This window comes from Chanodichthys erythropterus, chromosome 3 (genome assembly GCF_024489055.1).
Source record: "Chanodichthys erythropterus isolate Z2021 chromosome 3, ASM2448905v1, whole genome shotgun sequence".
Lineage (NCBI taxonomy): Eukaryota > Metazoa > Chordata > Actinopteri > Cypriniformes > Xenocyprididae > Chanodichthys > Chanodichthys erythropterus.
In genome coordinates, this window is record NC_090223.1 from 54,350,676 (window position 1) to 54,370,034 (window position 19,359).

General features: G+C 35.8%; 1 pseudogene; it reads left to right on the plus strand.

The window, feature by feature from the left end:
* Positions 1-474: 474 nt before the first annotated feature.
* LOC137017995 (zinc-alpha-2-glycoprotein-like) lies at positions 475-18,114 on the plus strand (annotated as a pseudogene).
* The last annotated feature ends 1,245 nt before the right edge of the window (positions 18,115-19,359 follow it).

Consider the following 19,359-nt stretch of genomic DNA (forward strand, 5'->3'; position numbering starts at 1 on the left):
TAGGTCGGTTAGTACAGTTTACTGCTGAACAACTCATTTTGTTGGTGTTAATGACAAAGAAATCGAAAATTAACAGTTAGTTAATACATCTTCAATCTCCCCTCGAAGCTCCGACAGTCCTCAGACAACCTGTCAATCAACTGTGAATCACGACGACACGCCCCGTTTTTATAGCATCAAATTGCTAGCTAAAATCTAAATCATCACAAAAACGAACAATTGAATATATATCAGTGTGATAACAACTACCTTAAATGACCAAAACCATCTTTCAGAAAGTTTTATTTGAAGCAGAATTTATTTTTAAGTTTTCACTGAAGTCTCATTCGACTGCATTGAGAGGGCGGGGTTTATGACCTGTACTGCATCCAGCCTCCAGGGGGCGATCAAAGAGCCCGTGGCTTCACTTTTCAGAACGTATGAGACACACCCGGTCTGAGCGTGCAGGTCTGAATGTGCAGTTGGGTCTCCGGGCCTGCAGCTTCATAGTGCTTGAGTTCAGACATCAGTTAACATCAGTAGAATTAGAAAGAATAATCAAGAGATTTTTAATCATGGGCTCGGGTGTCACAACAAAGAGTTTTGCTCTGCTTAATTTTTTGTTTCTCTGCGGGACTTCTTCACTTCAAGCAGGTAACTTAAATAAATAATATTGATGTCACCAAGATAGCCGCTTCAAATTATCAAAAGAAACAATCCTACTGTATGTATATTCTGATAGAATAACCTTAAAATAGTAAATATATTTCAGATCCCGTTAGGATTGCGTTTTGGGGATTTTCACTAAAAATGTTCCTCTGTTTTTATATAACAATAGATTTAGTATGTTTATAGTTCTTTCTGTAACTGAAATGTGTTGAGAAATGTTTGTTCTGCTTGTGCTTTACCCACCTCATACTCCTTCAGAAATGTAGCTACCCCATTTTGTCAAATACGCTTATTTTATACATATGCTATTGTATTATTTTGTATTGCAGAAAAACACTCCCTGTATTACATTTACACGGCCTTGTCCAAACCTGTCGAGCTGCCGGGCATCCATGAATTCACTGCTATGGGTCTGCTAGATGACAGACAGATTGACTATTATAATAGCAAGGAAAAGAGAAAGATTCCCACACAGCACTGGATGAAAGAGAAAATGCAGGAGGATTACTGGGAAAAAGGCACCCAGTCCAGAAAGAGCAAAGAACAGTGGTTTAATGTGAACGTCCACATTCTGATGAGCCGTATGAATGACAGTAATTCAGGTGAGCAGCAGTGATACATTTTAAAATGCATCTACATATAATTATCATATTATATTGTATACATTTTGTTTTCTGTCCTTTTCAGGTGTTCATGTACTTCAGTGGAGACATGGTTGTGAAGTTGATGGAAATGAGTTTTCCAAAGGCATTGATGAGTACAGCTATGATGGCAATGACTTTCTGGCTTTTGATGATAAGGATTCTCAGTGGGTTGCCCCTGTTGATGCCGCTCTTCCAACCAAGAGGAAATGGGATAATGTGCCCATCCTAAACCAGTACACCAAGGGCTACCTGGAGAAAGAGTGTGTGGACTGGCTCAACAAATTCAGAGAATATGGAGAAGAGGAACTCAGAAATGGCTATGAGTAAAAGTACAGTATTTGTATTTGGGTCCGTGACATATAAGGATTTTCGACAGGCCAATTTTAAAATGCAATAAATAATAATATATTGCAATTATTCAAACATTAAGTGTGTACATTAAATTAATGTAGTGTACACATTAATTCAAATTAAAGGTGCCCTAGAACGTTCTTTCACAAGATGTAACATAAGTCTAAGGTGTCCCCTGAATGTGTCTGTTTAGTTTCAGCTCAAAATACCCCATAGATATTTTTTTAATTAATTTTTTTTAACTGCCTATTTTGGGGCATCATTAACTATGCACCGATTTAGCGCGCAGCCCCTTTAAATATTCGCGCTCCCCACCCCCAAGCTCACGACTATAATACAGTGGATAAACAAAGTTCACTCAGCTAATATAACCCTCAAATGGATCTTTACAAGATGTTCGTCATGCATGCTGCATATATACATCGGATCATGTGAGTATTGTATTTATTTGGATGTTTACATTTGATTCTGAATGAGTTTGAGGCTGTGCTCTGTGGCTAAAGCTAACATTACACACTGTTGGAGAGATTTATAAAGAATGAAGTTTTGTTTATGCATTACACAGACTGCAAGTGTTTAAAAATGAAAACAGTGATTGATGGCTCTCGTGAATACAGTAATAAACGATGGTAACTTTAACCACATTTAACAGTACATTAGCAACATGCTAACGAAACATTTAGAAAGACAATTTAAAATAAAAATATCATGTTATCATGAATCATGTAAGTTATTATTGCCCCATCTGCCATTTTTCGCTATTGTTCTTGCTTGCTTACCTGCATAAAGTCTGATGATTCAGCTGTGCTGCTCCAGACGTTAATACTGGCTGCCCTTGTGTAATGCCTTGAACATGGGCTGGCATATGCAAATATTGGAGGTGTACATATTAATGATCCTGACTGTTACGTAACAGTCGATGTTATGTTGAGATTCGCCTGTTCTTCATAGGTCTTTTAAACAAATGAGATTTACATAAGAAGGAGGAAACAATGGTATTTGAGACTCACTGTATGTCATTTACATGCACTGAACTCTTGTTATTTAACTATGCCAAGGTAAATTCAATTTTCAATTCTACGGCACCTTTAAAATTTTAAATTAAGTGATTTTAGTGTTGTTGTTTTTTTTGTTTGTTTGTTTTTTATCTAGATGAATTGGCCATAGTCTTTAAAAATGTCATATGGTGCGACTGTGATTTATCTTAAAATTCATTAATTTCCTTAACATGCTTAACTTTTTGTTTTTATACAAGTTCTCAGTAATTAAAGTGTTTATAGAAATTAGATATTTTATTTTTAATTTAACACAGTTATTGCTATTTTTGGTTGCACCACATGATGTGTGGTCTCTCCAAATTACACAAAGATCTTAAATATTATTAACTTCACAAACCTTTTTTTTTAAACAAACCAACAACTTGAAAGAGTAGTAAAACAAGAAATAGATTTTTAAAATCTAATGTTTTCCTAATAGTAAAATGTTCCTCCTTTTTTTCAATAGAAAGTCTGTAATTTAATCTTTTTTTTTTTTTATTATTATTTATTCTTACATTTTTAAATCTTGAAATATGATTTTGGCGTTTCAGTGGCCTCATTGTTTGGACTGAAAAAATGAATTCACTTAAATTCAAATAAAGTTACATTTATCTGATTAGTCCACACAACAAGAACATAATTCAACATTAATTTATGTAATATTTTATTTTGGTAAATTTCATCCCAAAATGTCCCATGTGGTCAAGTTTCTCACCTAGCATACATGCATTCAATCTGAAATCTAATTTTCTTTGTTAAACTACAAAAAGTAATAAAAAAAAAAAAAAAAAAAAAAAAACGTTTTCCCTATCTATTTTGCGTGACGGGTTGGTTTGTTTGAACTTGACGGGCCCTGCCTGACATGAAAAAGCAACAAATAAACAATGTAAAAAAAAAAAAAAAAAATTACATTGTTGTCTGCTTTTGTTCTTTGCGGGTATAAAGCTGTAATTATGTTACTTCGGCTTTGTAATGTCATTTAAAGGAACAGTGCATTATTTATAGATAAAACAAGTTATTGTGATGGGGTGGTAAGTCAAACTTGACGGACGTGCACAAATCTAAATATCAAAATATTTACCAAAAAAAAAAAGGTTTATTGTGAATAAATATATCTGATGTAAACAGGGAAACATATATACAGTGAGGAAAATAAGTATTTGAACACCCTGCTATTTTGCAAAAAAAAAAAAAATCCAGAAATCACAATGTATGATTTTTAAACTATTTATTTGTATGAAACAGCTGCAAAGAAGTATTTGAACCCCTGAGAAAATCAGTGTTAATATTTGGTACAGTAGCCTTTGTTTGCAATTACAGAGGTCAAACGTTTCCTGTAGTTTTTCACCAGGTTTGCACACACAGCAGGAGGGATTTTGGCCCACTCCTCCTCACAGATCTTCTCAAGATCAGTCAGATTTCTGGCCTGTCGCTGAGAAACACGGAGTTTGAGCTCCCTCCAAAGATTCTCTATTGGGTTTAGGTCTGGAGACTGGCTAGGCCATGCCAGAACCTTGATATGCTTCTTACAGAGCCACTCCTTGGTTATCCTGGCTGTGTGCTTCGGGTCATTGTCATGTTGGAAGACCCAGCCTCGACCCATCTTCAATGCTCTAACTGAGGGAAGGAGGTTGTTCCCCAAAATCTCGCAATACATGGCCCCGGTCATCCTCTCCTACAGTGCAGTCGCCCTGTCCCATGTGCAGAAAAACAACCCCAAAGCATGATGCTACCACCCCCATGCTTCACAGTAGGGATGGTGTTCTTGGGATGGTACTCATCATTCTTCTTCCTCCAAACACGTTTAGTGGAATTATGACCAAAAAGTTCTATTTTAGTCTCATCTGACCACATGACTTTCTCCCATGACTCCTCTGGATCATCCAAATGGTCATTGGCAAACTTAAGACGGGCCTGGACATGTGCTGGTTTAAGCAGGGGAACCTTCCGTGCCATGCATGATTTCAAACCATGACGTCTTAGTGTATTACCAACAGTAACCTTGGAAACGGTGGTCCCAGCTCTTTTCAGGTCATTGACCAGCTCCTCCCGTGTAGTTCTGGGATGATTTCTCACCTTTCTTGGGATCATTGAGACCCCACGAGGTGAAATCTTACATGGAACCCCAGTCCGAGGGAGATTGACAGTCATGTTTAGCTTCTTCCATTTTCTAATGATTGCTCCAACAGTAGACCTTTTTTCATCAAGCTGCTTGGCAATTTCCCCGTAACCCTTTCTAGCCTTGTGGAGGTGTACAATTTTGTCTCTAGTGTCTTTGGACAGCTCTTTGGTCTTGGCCATGTTAGTAGTTGGATTCTTACTGATTGTATGGGATGGACAAGTGTCTTTACGCAGCTAATGACCTCAAACAGGTGCATCTAATTTAGGATAATAAATGGAGTGGAGGTGGACATTTTAAAGGCAGACTAACAGGTCTTTGAGGGTCAGAATTCAAGCTGATAGACAGGTGTTCAAATACTTATTTGCAGCTGCATCAAACAAATAAATAGTTAAAAAATCATACATTGTGATTTCTGGATTTTTTTTTTTTAGATTATGTCTCTCACAGTGGACATGCACCTACGATGACAATTTCAGACCCCTCCATGATTTCTAAGTGGGAGAACTTGCAAAATAACAGGGTGTTCAAATACTTATTTTCCTCACTGTAATCCTGAAAATAGTATGTTTGAAAAAAATATATAATTTATTTGGTGATGTTTTAGATGCACATGTCATGTTGGTTCACCCGGACATGTGAAATTGGCTATGAAATGTAATGATTTTTACTCCACTCACCGGTGACGTAGTGATTTTTGATCACGTGTCACTTAAGGTGTGGTTATAAGTGTATCAGATGACCCCTTCCTCCTTTTGTAATACGGGGCACCAGTTAAGAATACTATATTAACCATTTAAGAACACTCCAAAAGAGCTGTTCAATAATTCAGAATTGATATAAACTAGAGGGGGTTGGTCAACTGATTTATCTGAAGGATTTGTGAGTCTGGCCAAACTATTAGAGTCTTTGATCATCAACACAAGGAAGACACAGTATAATAAAATCAATTAAATTTATTAACAATAGACATGCAAGAGTAAATACCACAACGATTAATAATGAAATAATGAATATGCACTTCTAAAAGATAGTAAAATAATAATCAAAGGAGAATACTGAATTAAATCAAAGAAACAAACAAATGAAGTGAACACAGAATGGGTAAGTGCAATGCTGTTGAACTGAATGTAGAATGGAAGAGAATCGTATGGGAATGCTTCTTATGGAAGCCACCTAATGGCTCTGGTAAAATGGTGATAAATAATTGCTTATTTATCATTCAACAAATAATATCCCTAATATTTGTAACAAGCTGACCTCAAGTAACTTATTTAAACAGGTTAGAAAACCATATGCTATATTTACGTTCCACACAGTCGGGTGATCACAGACATCTTCCACTGAGGATGCAGGCTGCGTGCAGTGGGAGGGTGTGGAGTCGCGATCCAATAGTCGTGCCACGCTGGGCTGGAGGATGCTGAACTTCGGTTGCGCCAAGTGGGTCCTTTAGGATGGACTGGGCAGCTGGGTCAGATGAATCTTCACAGGTTCCTTCGCAGACTGTCTGCGTCACTGAGGAGCCGTGTGGTACAGGCAATGTCTGCCAATGCAGAGGTCCTTTGCGGACTGGGCTGCGCTGCTGTTGGAGCCGTAAGGGTCAGATGAAGTCCCTCAATGCTGGGGCCCTTTTTGCAGCTAGAGTGCAGCTGGAAGCAATGTAAAAGGTTTTGCTCGCGAAAGCTTCACCTTAACCGTCTTGTAGTCTCTTTCCTCGTCAGGTCAGAAACTCAGGACGTGGAGTGTCTGCTAATGTCTCCTTCCCCATCGAGCTGGAAATGCAGAACAAGGGTGTGTCTACCCGGGGGACATATTTATCCCTTTCTGATGAGGAGGAGATTGAAATTGGGCACCTTGCTGATTCTGGAGTGTGATTGGCCACTGTTAACTGAAGCAGCCCCGGTGTTGCCCACCCTAGTGTGGAACTCATTTGCATAGCATAAAGTACAGTGTTAAAATAGTGTCTTTAACATTTTACCCATGCATTATTTCTTTACCAAACCTCTTTCAAATTATTAAAGGCATTGTAGGGAACAGATAGTCACCAAACATGATAACAGGGGTGATAGCGTTCCGGCACCACGCCGGATTTCCGGCGTAGGCTACTGTGGCTGCGGAAAAAAAAAAAAAAAAAAAAAATCAGGTTCTGGTTATATTGGTCTACTGCGGCGTTTTAGTGCCATGTTAAAAAAATAATAAAAATAATAATAATAATAATAATAATAATAATAAAGATTATCTAATGTTTATTTGATGTCTGTTTTTAAAAGCACGGAAGAGAATATGTGCTGTTCTGTTAGACATCGTTTCAGCTATTAAAATAGTTCCGTTTTGTATGTATGGCAGTGATTTCGTTTCTGTTTTTATTAATTAAGTTGTAATGGGAAGATTTTTTATTCGTCAGATATAAATAAGGTATAGGTGCATATCCATTGGTTTGTGCGGAGAGTGGAAGTTTGCACAATGCAATACAGAGGCGCCAAGGCCGTCACTTGCACTTTTTTTTATCCAGTGGAAACGAATTATCCTCAAAACAATACTTGCCTTACCGACATCAAATACATAGATGGAGAGATTTAAATTATTGCTTAACGAAATAAAACAAATCAAACCAAAAACTCTTTCATTATATCTGTAAAGATGCATTTCTCGCGTCAAAGTGGAGATTTCTATTAAGGATCTTGCGTCACTGATTTAGAATACACTAGTTTATTCATAAATAATTCAAATATCCCCTTACCCTCCGACACATTCATTGTTATGTACAAGGAATACAAGTTGATGTAGACTAATATAAATTTAAAATACATCGTTTTAATAAATACAAATCAGCAAAACTGTTTCAAGTGATAGGCATTATTCAATTAAAAGTATCAATGAATAAAACATTATGTTGACCAGGTGGATTATTCATTGAAATCATGGAGAATGACATTTAGTTTTATTTTCATCAATGACAGCGCACGTGTATTTACAGACAAACGAAATCTGCAGAAGTCTCTTTACTGCGGAACTGAACTTAATAAAACAGAAACGAAATCAATGTGTCATACATACAAAACGGAACTGTTTTAATAGCTGAAACGATATCTAAACGTTTTGCTATGTTCTGTCTATGCAAACAGAACAGCAGTATAGGCTACATAGGCTAATAAATCAAGCGCGTCATCGTCACAACCATAGCCTTGTTTCCGCGCGGAATAAAGTATTTTATTCTCGGAACATTTCGACTTTATTCTCCGACTTTATTTTTATTATTAATATTATTATTATTATTTTTTGCAGAGGTTAGATATTTCGACTTTATTCTCTGAATATTCCGACTTTAATCTCGGAGTTTCGACTTAAATCTCGGAAACTTAGATTTTTTTTAATTTATTTATTTATTTTTTTTTAACATGGCACTATATGTCGTCGTATTGATCTGTCATTTAGATCTGAGATGCGCAGGTCAGAGAGCAGCTTTAACGCTCAACGACTCATGAGCCAATCAGAAGTAGTTAAGGGGCGGGCCTCGTGTCTTTGTCAAATAGATTGATACAGGTTAAGGCAATACTCCATGCGCGAAGGTGTTTACAATTGTGTCTCATATTTTTCAACTCAAAACGTAAGTCATGGCTATGTTTATGAAGCCAGGGGAAGACATTAAAGACATTGATAAAAGCATAAAGAATAAATGGCGCTGGGCTTGGATTGAGGATGTGGGTAGCGACGGAAAGCCCTATTATTGCCACTTACTGACCTGTCTTGGTATGACTGTATCATCTGCAGCATTTACTTACAGTGATTGTACTAAGATGGGCTTATAAGGTCAATGTAGGCACTGAACATATTGAGAAGAAAATGCTGTCTTTTCTTGAATAATACTGAGGGCATAATGCAAATATGAAAATATCTAAAAATAACCACTTGTCAATAATGATGATCAGGGTTATACATACTTAGGCTGTTTATATATTTGGGCCCAGGGGCCAACAAGTTGTGTTAAAAGTGCGTCGCATACATAGTACCCTCTCGGGGGGCAAGGAAAAAAGTTCAGGCTCAGGAATTTTTTTCACTATCAGCCCTGATGATATGAAATGGTTAAATCATCATCCATGCATTTGTTTATTTATTAACAGGTCTGTCCCATGACCTGTTGTTTTAACAATCAGTAACCATTAACATAAACTGTGCTTTGCATGAAGATGGAGTGGATGTGATGCAGTTTAGATCAAATTAAGGCCTCCAAACATAGGTATGCATGGATTTAGGTAGATCTCTGTGGGCTCTCTTTATTTCGGTCACTGCTGCTCCATCCAGGAGGTCCTGAAGGAATTTTTTTGGCAGTCCTTGCCTAAACCTTAGGTATGAGTATGGTGGTTAGAGTCAATGTGCCGTCCAATGAGAAGTCCTCTCCTTGGTTTTGGTGGGTGCAGAAGGTCCCTCTTCCTGCTCTGGAAGAGGTGTCTGGTAGTTGTCCTAACATCTTATCTGATGTTGCTGAACATTTGTTCATGTTCATTGACCAAAGATCCAATCACGGTGTGGCACATCTTCTTAAACACCAGCAGTAAGAGAGGGGCCTTGTCGTAAACTGGTCCCTGGAATGCCATCTTGACTGTTGTTCACAACAGAAATAATGAAAAATGATTAAAAATAGTATGCTAATCATCAAAAAAAATTATTTGATCATATATCACGTAAAAAGAACACTTGAATTAATAAGCTTTGGAAACACACTTTGGGACATTTTTTGTGTCTTATGCATCTGATCAAACATTGCTGAACCAAATGGCACCCGTTTTGTAGAATGACCCATTTATACTTTTACAAAATTTTACATTCTGTTTCATAAATGCTGTTGCAACATGTAAACGGCCCCAAACACGGTGCATTCCTTTAGATTAATTAGTCCCTTTAAGTTTTTATTCTATAGTCTTTGTTGTGATGAAATGCTTATGTACTCCACTGAAGACTGGAGTAATGATGCTGAAAATTCAGATTTGATCACAGAAATAAATTTCAGTTTACTGTTTATTCACATGGAAAACAAATATTTTAAATTGTAATAACATTTCACTCTTCTCCTAGCAAGGTGTAACTCCATTCTTGCTGCAGGGTCAGAATTAACATGCCAGCGGTTTTATGGACAGCATTTTTTGCTTGGCAGTGGCATCTGGTAAAATAGATTGAAATAATTAACAAAATAAACAATAAATGGCTAATAAATGTATAATTACCAAACTGAAATTAAAGGTGCCCTAGAATTAAAAATTGTATTCTTGGCATAGTCAAATAACAAGAGTTCAGTACATGGAAATGACATACACTGAGTCTCAAACTCCATTGTTTCCTCCTTCTTATATAAATCTCATTTGTTTAAAAGACCTCAGAGGAACAGGCGAATCTCAACATAACACCGACTGTTACGTAACAGTCGGGATCATTAATATGTACGCCCCCAATATTTGCATATGCCAGCCCATGATCGAGGTATTACACAAGGGCAGAACATCTGGATGTGCACAGCTGAATCAGACTAGGTAAGCAAGCAAGGAAAACAGTGAAAAATGGCAGATGGAGAAATAATAACTGACATGATCCATGATAACATGATATTTTTAGTGATATTTGTAAACTGTCTTTCTAAATGTTTCGTTAGCATGTTGCTAATGTACTGTTAAATGTGGTTAAAGTTACCATTGTTTCTTACTGTATTCACGGAGGCAAGAGCCGTCGCTATTTTCATTCTTCGAAGACACATTCAGGGGACACCTTAGACTTATATTACATCTTGTGAAAAAACATTCAATGGCACCTTTAAATGCTCTAAACAATTTTGTACAATACAAACATAAACTGAAATATAAATGGACAAATCATCATAAAATCATAAAATGGACATCATCGGACAAAGTTTGTTTGTATATTATGATGGAAATATAAATACGAATGCTTTGCAATTTTATACAGGATTACAAAACACGTTGGAAATCATGCCAAATAGTGCAAATACAAAATGAATTGGAGTAAATTTGAAAATTAATTAGAGTAAATTTAGAGTAATTTCAAAGACATTTCCAAAACAGAAGTTATGGCCGGATGGTCGCACCACATTTTGACATTGACATTTTGACACTTTAAATAACAAAGAATTACAAAGTGCAATACACTGGAGAGCTACTACATATATATGGTATCTTTTTATGCATTTAAACCAAATTATAACGGGAAAAAAAAATGCAACCGGACAGAAAATTAAGGTGTCACATCATTGACCCATTTGTTGATTATCTGCAGTTGTCAGATGGAAGTAATTGATAAACTGATTTATGTGTCCTCAGCTCCTCCAGATGTTCATGTGTTTGCAAAAAAGTCTACCAATGACAAAACTAAGCTGAAACTCACATGTCTGGCCACTGGCTTCTACCCCAAAGACGTCATGTTGATCATAAGGAAATATCGCACATCCCTGCCTGATAATGAGGTTGAATCCACAGGAGTCAGACCAAACCATGATGGAACCTTCCAGCTGAGGAAAAGTGTGGACATAAAGGAGGATGAAAAAGCTGAATATGACTGTTTTGTGTCCCACAGTACTCTCAAAGGAGGACCAATTATCAAGAAATGGGGTAGGCAAAGCGAAAGCATTTATTCAATCATTAAAGCAGGGGTGTTTCCTCTGAGGAATCAAGGGTGGCAATGCCTACTTGAAACAACTTTAAAGCATGATCTGTAAGTTTTTTAGAGAGCAGTTAGCTTGGTGAGATTATAGGTAGATCTCGGTGTTTGTGATTATCATGACACCTGCTATGGGTCAAATTTGGCCAAGCAGAAACTTTCACAAAGCGAAAACACTTGCAGTCCATGAACGTGTCTAATTATGAGATGATGAGTCATCAGTACACCATAATGTGACAAAAGTCACAACCTGTGACAGTGACACCACTATTTACCATACATTGATTTATTTGTGGTGGCACGCCATGGTATCGACATTGACCAGAAATACATTTCAGTGCTCCCCATTAACTAGACTGTGGTGGCCTGAAAATATATTTAAACTTCTCATAATAACATATAAGATCTTCAATGTCATGTTTTGTGCCATTTCTGTCAAACAAACTAAAAGCGAAAGCATGATAAGGTTTTGTGTCCTTAACAAATAGCTAAAGACTGTCTGTTTGCACTGCGCAAAGATAAGTGATAACTTTGCTCATGCGATCAGCACATGATCAGCTTTGCATCTCAGTTCACAGTGAATGAATGCAGTGAACTCCATCTCTGCATGTGCTGAATTTAGCGTGCATTTGGAAATGTTGCAGGCACTAGTTATTCATATTTTCAAATTTGCATAGTTGACAGTTACAGCATTTCACTAGATTTGTAATGAGACATGTATGTAAACTTAAAATAAAAGCTTGACTGGAGTTTACATCAAAATAAAAGCTCACGTGTTCATATTTTTCAATTATAGGAATTAGGACAAAACTAATTATAAAAGTTTCATGCATTTGAAACAAACCGCTTACAATTCCAAGTAAAATTAACGGATGTAACACACTTGTTAAAATCTCAGAAAATGTGGTTTAGTGTTTTATGACCCCTTAAAATGACATTGCTAAAGGCTTAACAAGAGAATTAAATTGCAGTTTTCTAAATATAGTAGACATTTATACTTTACATGCCACTGTCAAATGTGTGTTTTTTTGTTGTTGTTGTTTTGTTTGTTTTTTTGCAGATGGAAAATGCAAAGACTGTTATGAAGGCTCTTTTATGGTTATTGGAATTGTGATTGGAGCTGTAGCTGTAGCAGTTATTGTTGGAGGGATCTTCCTTTACCTTTATAAGACTAAAATAATGTGTGAGTATTACAACAAAAATTCAGATTCTGGGCACAATCTTTTTAATTCTTAAATAAAGGTGCTTTAATTGTCAATATTGATAGAACTGCTTCAGAGAGGGACAGAGAGAAAAAAAAAAACTATTGTTTCACTTTGGGATGAGCAATATGTCCAAATTTTTGAAATTGTCCATTGAAATTTATATTAATGTGATTAAGCTGCAAACAATGAACCTCTTAAAAACTATACCTTTTTAATATATATATATTTTTTATGTGGTCTGGACTTCACTTGTTTATCTCTGCCTCTGACAGCATTTTCATGTAGATTGTAACTGTATTTTTCATCTTTATTTGTAATCCTCTATAGTTTTCAGAAAACAGAATCCAAAAAATGAAGTACCACAAGATGGAGATGCTAATGAAAAACACCACAGCCTTCTCCCAGGTAAGCTACTTCAGATAGGACTCAAGTGAAGTGAATCTAGATTTCCCTTTAGACAAGTGTTATGGGGTGTTCACACATACAGTACTGCAATTTTATCACTAGAAGTCCTGTAGTGGATAGTCCTACTGCTGGATTCCCTGATGTTTTTGATGGGCTGCACAGTGGCCAAATTCTCTGACACAAATGGGATAGATTGCTGCTTAAAATACATAGTGATTACATGATAATGATTAACATTCAGGGGTACAGTTCCCAAAAGCATTGTTAGCTAATTATGGTCGCAAGATAACGTAATGCCGCGATTTGGTGTTTCCTAAAACCATTGTTCCAACGAACATTCGCAAACAAGATCGTGTGGTTGGAACTACAGCTCTCGACCCGTGATAGAAGCATAGATTCTTTTTAGTATGACGTGGACTTAAATAGATCATGCTCTTGTGCAAACTAAGCAAGCCAAGATGCAGTAAAATCTTTCATTCCATGTATATATACAAATTTCATTCAGTGTTTTTTAGTTTTGTCAAGAGAACGAAAGTGCTGCTTTTGAACAGTTTATATGCAAATGTGCTTTAGTACCTCATAGGGGTGTGGGATATACCAGTAGATTAACCAGTAGAAATTTGGGACTATCGTCTCTATCGCAGTTACGCTCACGTGATGTTACTGATTACATTCTTAATATAATAAAATGTTTGTAATGTAATCATTTAAGTTTTGTAATATAATAGCTCAAATTTATAATTTTTAAATTGTGAGATATTTAATACAATATGAACTCACCAAAAACATATTGTCATATTGTAATAATTTCCATACTAAAACAATAGTATTCTTTTCTTTTCAAGTCATAACAAACATAGATGCATTTTTAATTTAGTTTTTAACTATTAAATGCACTAGATTTAAATTGTCCTGTATTTATTGTTATTATTATTAATATTATTTAAAGGATTAGTCCACTTTTAAATAAAATTTCCTGATAATTTACTCACCCCCATGTCATTCAAGATGTCCATGTCCTTCTTTCTTCAGTCGAAAAGAAATAAAGGTTTTAAATGAAAAAAGAAATTAAGGTTTTTAATGAAAAAACATTGCAGGATTATTCTCCTTATAGTGGACTTCAGTGGCCTCCAAATGGTTGAAGGTCAAAATGACAGTTTCAGTGCAGCTTCAAAGGGCTTTTAACGATACCAGATGAGGAATAAGGGTCTTATCTAGCGAAAAAAAAAATACAAATGTATATGCTTTATAAACACAAATGATTGCCTTGAAACGTGCTTCTCCTTTCCGTATTCTTCAAAAAGCTTACACTGTATGTCCTACCCTTATTCCTCATCTGGTATCGTTTAAAGCCCTTTGAAGCTGCACTGAAACTGTCATTTTGACCTTCAACCATTTGGAGGCCACTGAAGTCCACTATAAGGAGAATAATCCTGCAATGTTTTTTCATTAAAAACCTTAATTTCTTTTCGACTGAAGAAAGAAAGACATGAACATCTTGGATGACATGGGGGTGAGTAAATTATCAGGAAAATCTTATTTGAAAGTGAACTAATCCTTTAAGGAGTTTAAAAAAAAATATTGCATGAACTAGGGGTGCTCCGATTGATCAGCTACCGATCACTATTTGCCGATAATCGCTATGGGAAGATTGATCGGCGGTCTCTATAAATGCCGATCTCATAAAGCGATTTCATGCTGAAGACGCGCGCCTGCTGTGACAGGTATGGCATGACATGCAGCGGCACCATCTTAAATTTTTGAGAAAAACATTCCAGGATTTTTCTCCATATAGTGGACTTCATCTGCTACCAAGGGGTTGAAGGTCCAAATTGCAGTTTCAGTGCAGCTTCAAAGGGCTCTACATGATCCCAAACAAGGAATAAGTGTCTTATCTAGCAAAACCATTAGTCATTTTCTAAAAGGAAAAAAATATATATATACTTTTTTTTTAACCACAAATGCTCATCTTGCACTGCTCTGCGATGCACCACATATTACATAATCACATAATGTTACCGTGATAGGGCGGATTTTCTCCTCCAACTTCAAAATCGTCCGCTATCATTGTTTTCACCTTTCACCTTTTTTTGTAAAGGCCGTTTGACTTTCACTTTGTAATTACTTGCTCGGTACTTCCGCCTATGTTTCCAGCTTGATTACGTAATGCGTGGTGCATCACAGAGCAGTGCAAGATGAGCATTTGTGGTTAAAAAGTGTGGAATTTTTAATTTATTTTATTTTGTACAAAATGACCGATCGTTTGATAGATAAGACTCTTATTCCTCCGCTGGGATCATGTAGAGCCCTTTGAAGCTGCAGTGAAACTGCAATTTGGACCTTCACCCCATTGGTAGCCGTTGAAGTCCACTATATGGAGAAAAATCCCAGAATGTTTTCCTCAAATTCCCCCCATTTTCAAAAATGAAATTCAGGCCCTGAACGAATGTCTGTAAAAATCCTGATTGGACCATCCCTATAAATAATTAGAAAAAGAAAAATTTAAAAAGATTGGTATTGGTGATCGTAACGGCATATACTGCTTCCTGTGATCGGCTCAAAATCCTGATTGGAGCACCCTTAGCATGAACCATTTAAGACGGTGATAGCCAACTCCTAGAGAACTATCCTGCAGAGTTTAGCTCCAACTCCAATCAATATATATGCACTGTGCAGAGAAAGAGTGCTTAAATTACTTTTCAAATCCAACAGAGAGAAGAAAAAAAGAAAAGAAAATTGTATCTTTGTTCAAATTCTTCTGGACCAATCTGTATGCACACAAGAATGTCCTTAATGTCAAAAAAAAAAAAAAAATGTGCTCACAACTTTATTATGTTGACAGAAAAGTATTATAAACATTATTTCACTAATCATTGATTAAAAAATATAATACAAAATAATATAAGATTTTGTTTTGAGAATTACATTATGAACATTTTATTACATTAATAGAATTACTTTACATACTGTATAATAATAATGACATGCAATTATTACATTCTGATGCCACAGCAGTGGTTCATTTGTGGCAACACTGCACAAATGTGTTGCAGAAAACAATGTTTTCTTGCTCTAGTTTGATGAGTTTTAACAGAGATGCTCAAAAAAGATGCTTAGTACAACGACTATACAAATTTTGAGTCAAAGTATGTAAATGTGATTGATTATAATGTATATTTATATTTAAGGTTAATTGTAAAATATGAACTACACTCTTATCTTTTATATAAAACTACACTCTTATCTTTTATATTTTGGCCTACATCAAGATTTGCTCAAAATGTTGTCATGAATTGCAAGCAAATTTTTTTCATAGGTAACAATTTCCCTCTTATTACAGGAGCCAACGGAATTATCTAATGGAAGACTCTGTCCAAAGCAGTAATAACATGCTGTATGTGTGCCAGAACAATTTCTTTTTGTGCCACAGAAAACAGAAAATTACCTGAGGATAAGGATCTCACATCTATGCTCATTTCTGCAGAGTTCCCACACATCCTGGAAAAGTCTGGTTGTCCTGGAAAACTAGTCCCCCTAGTTTTATTCAGTTCTGAGTAATATAGGATGTCATAATGAGACGCTGACATGATGCAACGGGAATTACACAATCAGAGATTCATTCACTTCTCGCGCAGCACAAACTAGTGTTGTGAACACGAGGTGCAGACAAATGTGATTTTGATTTTCTGCAAGTTCACTAAATAAGTTAATACAAGTCACTTATGTTTTGGAAGAAATATTGTTTGACTAACAAAAATAGTTCCAAACAAAACCGGAGCAGAATGTTTCTTCTCAACACACAGTGATGTTTCAGAATGAATCTATCGTTTTTAACAGATCATTTGAGAAAGTGATTCAATGACCGATTCATAAAAGACCATCATTTGCTTAGTTCATAGATGAATGAGCTTTTTGAACAAATCGATTGAAAGATTGACTCTAATATCTTTCCATCCACCTATTTTTATTTGCATTTTGCATAAGGATAACGCTGAATGGAAATGCAAAGATTGCACATAAATTCAAAAAATGTGCATAAAAACGTATGCCTTTTAAATGGGATAATTTTTTATGTTATACGAAAACATACACAGACTGTGATGGAAACACTTGATGCGCATCAAAAAAGACATGTGAGTTTGCAATGGGATGGCAACTGGATCAACCAACGATCTCGTTGCACAGCATCTGAAATGCCTGAGCAAAGTCTATCGTTAAAGTGGTTTGGTTTAATTAACCTCCCAGAAGCGTTCACAAAAACCAGGCATCTGAATGCAATATCAATGTATCCGCAGTATCAGTGTATATTGTATTTCATCTGCATGCTCTGAGTTGCAAATAACTTATTATATATAAAAATTATTATATACAGTGGCTTCTAATGCAACAGCTTCCATTTTTCTTATATATATATATATATATATATAAAATTATTATTATTATTATTATTATTATTATTATTATTATTATTGATGTACTTTGTCTTTTCCTTTTTATAAAGCACACTTTCTATATATATATATATATATATATATATATATATATTATAGAAAGTGTGCTTTACAAAAAGGAAAAGACAAAGTACAACAACTGAATACTGCCAATAATATGGTAAATAAAAACTAAATTATACAAACCATAGTTTTTTTAAGACTTCTGGAAAGAGGAATATTACTTTAGGCCATGAATCTATCATTGTCTTTTATTCCTGTCATAATGAAATTTGACATGTTTGAGCTTCATGCTGATTTAGGTCAAAGTATGAATTTGTCAAAATAAGTGTGTTGTGCTATTATTATGTTATGGAAAAATGATGTTACAGTGTTATTCTGATAAACCACTTTGGTTGCCTAACAATTGTTTATTGGAAGATTTGAATTGGTTGACTATAGCTTTATTTTTCCTTCTGTATTTGTAGTTTTATTTATTCATGATGCAATAAAGCACAATTGATCATGTCATGTATTGAGTTGAGCACAACTGACTAAATGACGGATGATTGAATTTAAAGAATTAAACAATTTGAAGGTAACTAATTAATAAAACAAGGCCATATTAAAAAAGCAATATTTTACAGATTCTAGTATTTTGAGCTCAGTTCTCCGTTTGTTCAAGTGTTGTTTCTATATAATATTATATAAAACTGATATTAAACATTTTTTCTCTCTGTGGAGCATATCCCCATACCACCCAAGTTCACACATTTGTCACCTGTTTCACCCTTGATAAGCATCTAACAGTCCAGAGATTTAAGCTTTAGTCTTGGGTGCTTTCCAAAAATGTACATCTTGCACAGATAGAGATAAAAAAAAAATATTCCAAGTTAGACAAATTAGCAGAAAAACAAGAAGATTCACACACTCCAACTGCCAGTGGTTCACCTGGGCCTTATTCATTGAGACTACAAGTCAAGTCAAGTCACCTTTTATTTATATAGCGTTTTTTACAATGCACATTGTGTCAAAGCAGCTTTACAGTGATAATTGGTATATAATTTTGTCTGCACAGCAGTCTTAAAGAAAATGGTGTCATTGCAGGCAGATCAAAGCACTGTTGAATATCAAGTGTCCCCAACTAAGCAAGCCAAAGAAAGGTGACAGCAGCAAGGAACCCTAACTCCAACAGGTGATATCAGGTGGCAACAGTGAACATGCGAACAGTGCTTTGTTATGATTCAGGTAGCTATCATAAGTCCGATGGGATTGCAACATTCAAAGTATTTATTTCAGTTCATACAGTTGAGGATCGTATTCATCACGCTGGTATGGACAGTTTGTTGAGGAGCTGTGTCGTGGCTGTCGTGTTGATGAGGCCTTCACAGTGGATGATCTAGTTGACTCAATCTCTGCTGATACTTCAGGGCTGCGTTGTCATCGTCAAAGTACAGTGAGAGTGATTGGGAAGCATAGGACTCTTTTGAGTCGCTATTGCTGTACTTTGATGTCATACACCAATCAGTCTGCGCAGCACTGATGTATCTCGAACAAGCTTATTATAATCCATCATGAACACTTGAGTGACTCTTAAGGCAATCTTGATAATGATTTATCTTAATACATGATTTTGAGGTTGCAGACAGAACAAAAAAACAAACTATAATAATATCCGACAGGTTTTAAAATCGCCACATGATCTTTTAGTTTGTGTGATGCAACAAGGTCTAACTAATCCAGCTGATCACAGTGCAGACGGTGTCAACAAATCTTGTAATCTCTAATGTCACGAATTCATCTGTAGCGAATTAGCTCAGATGGTGAAATATATATATAAATCATAGTGCGTCATGA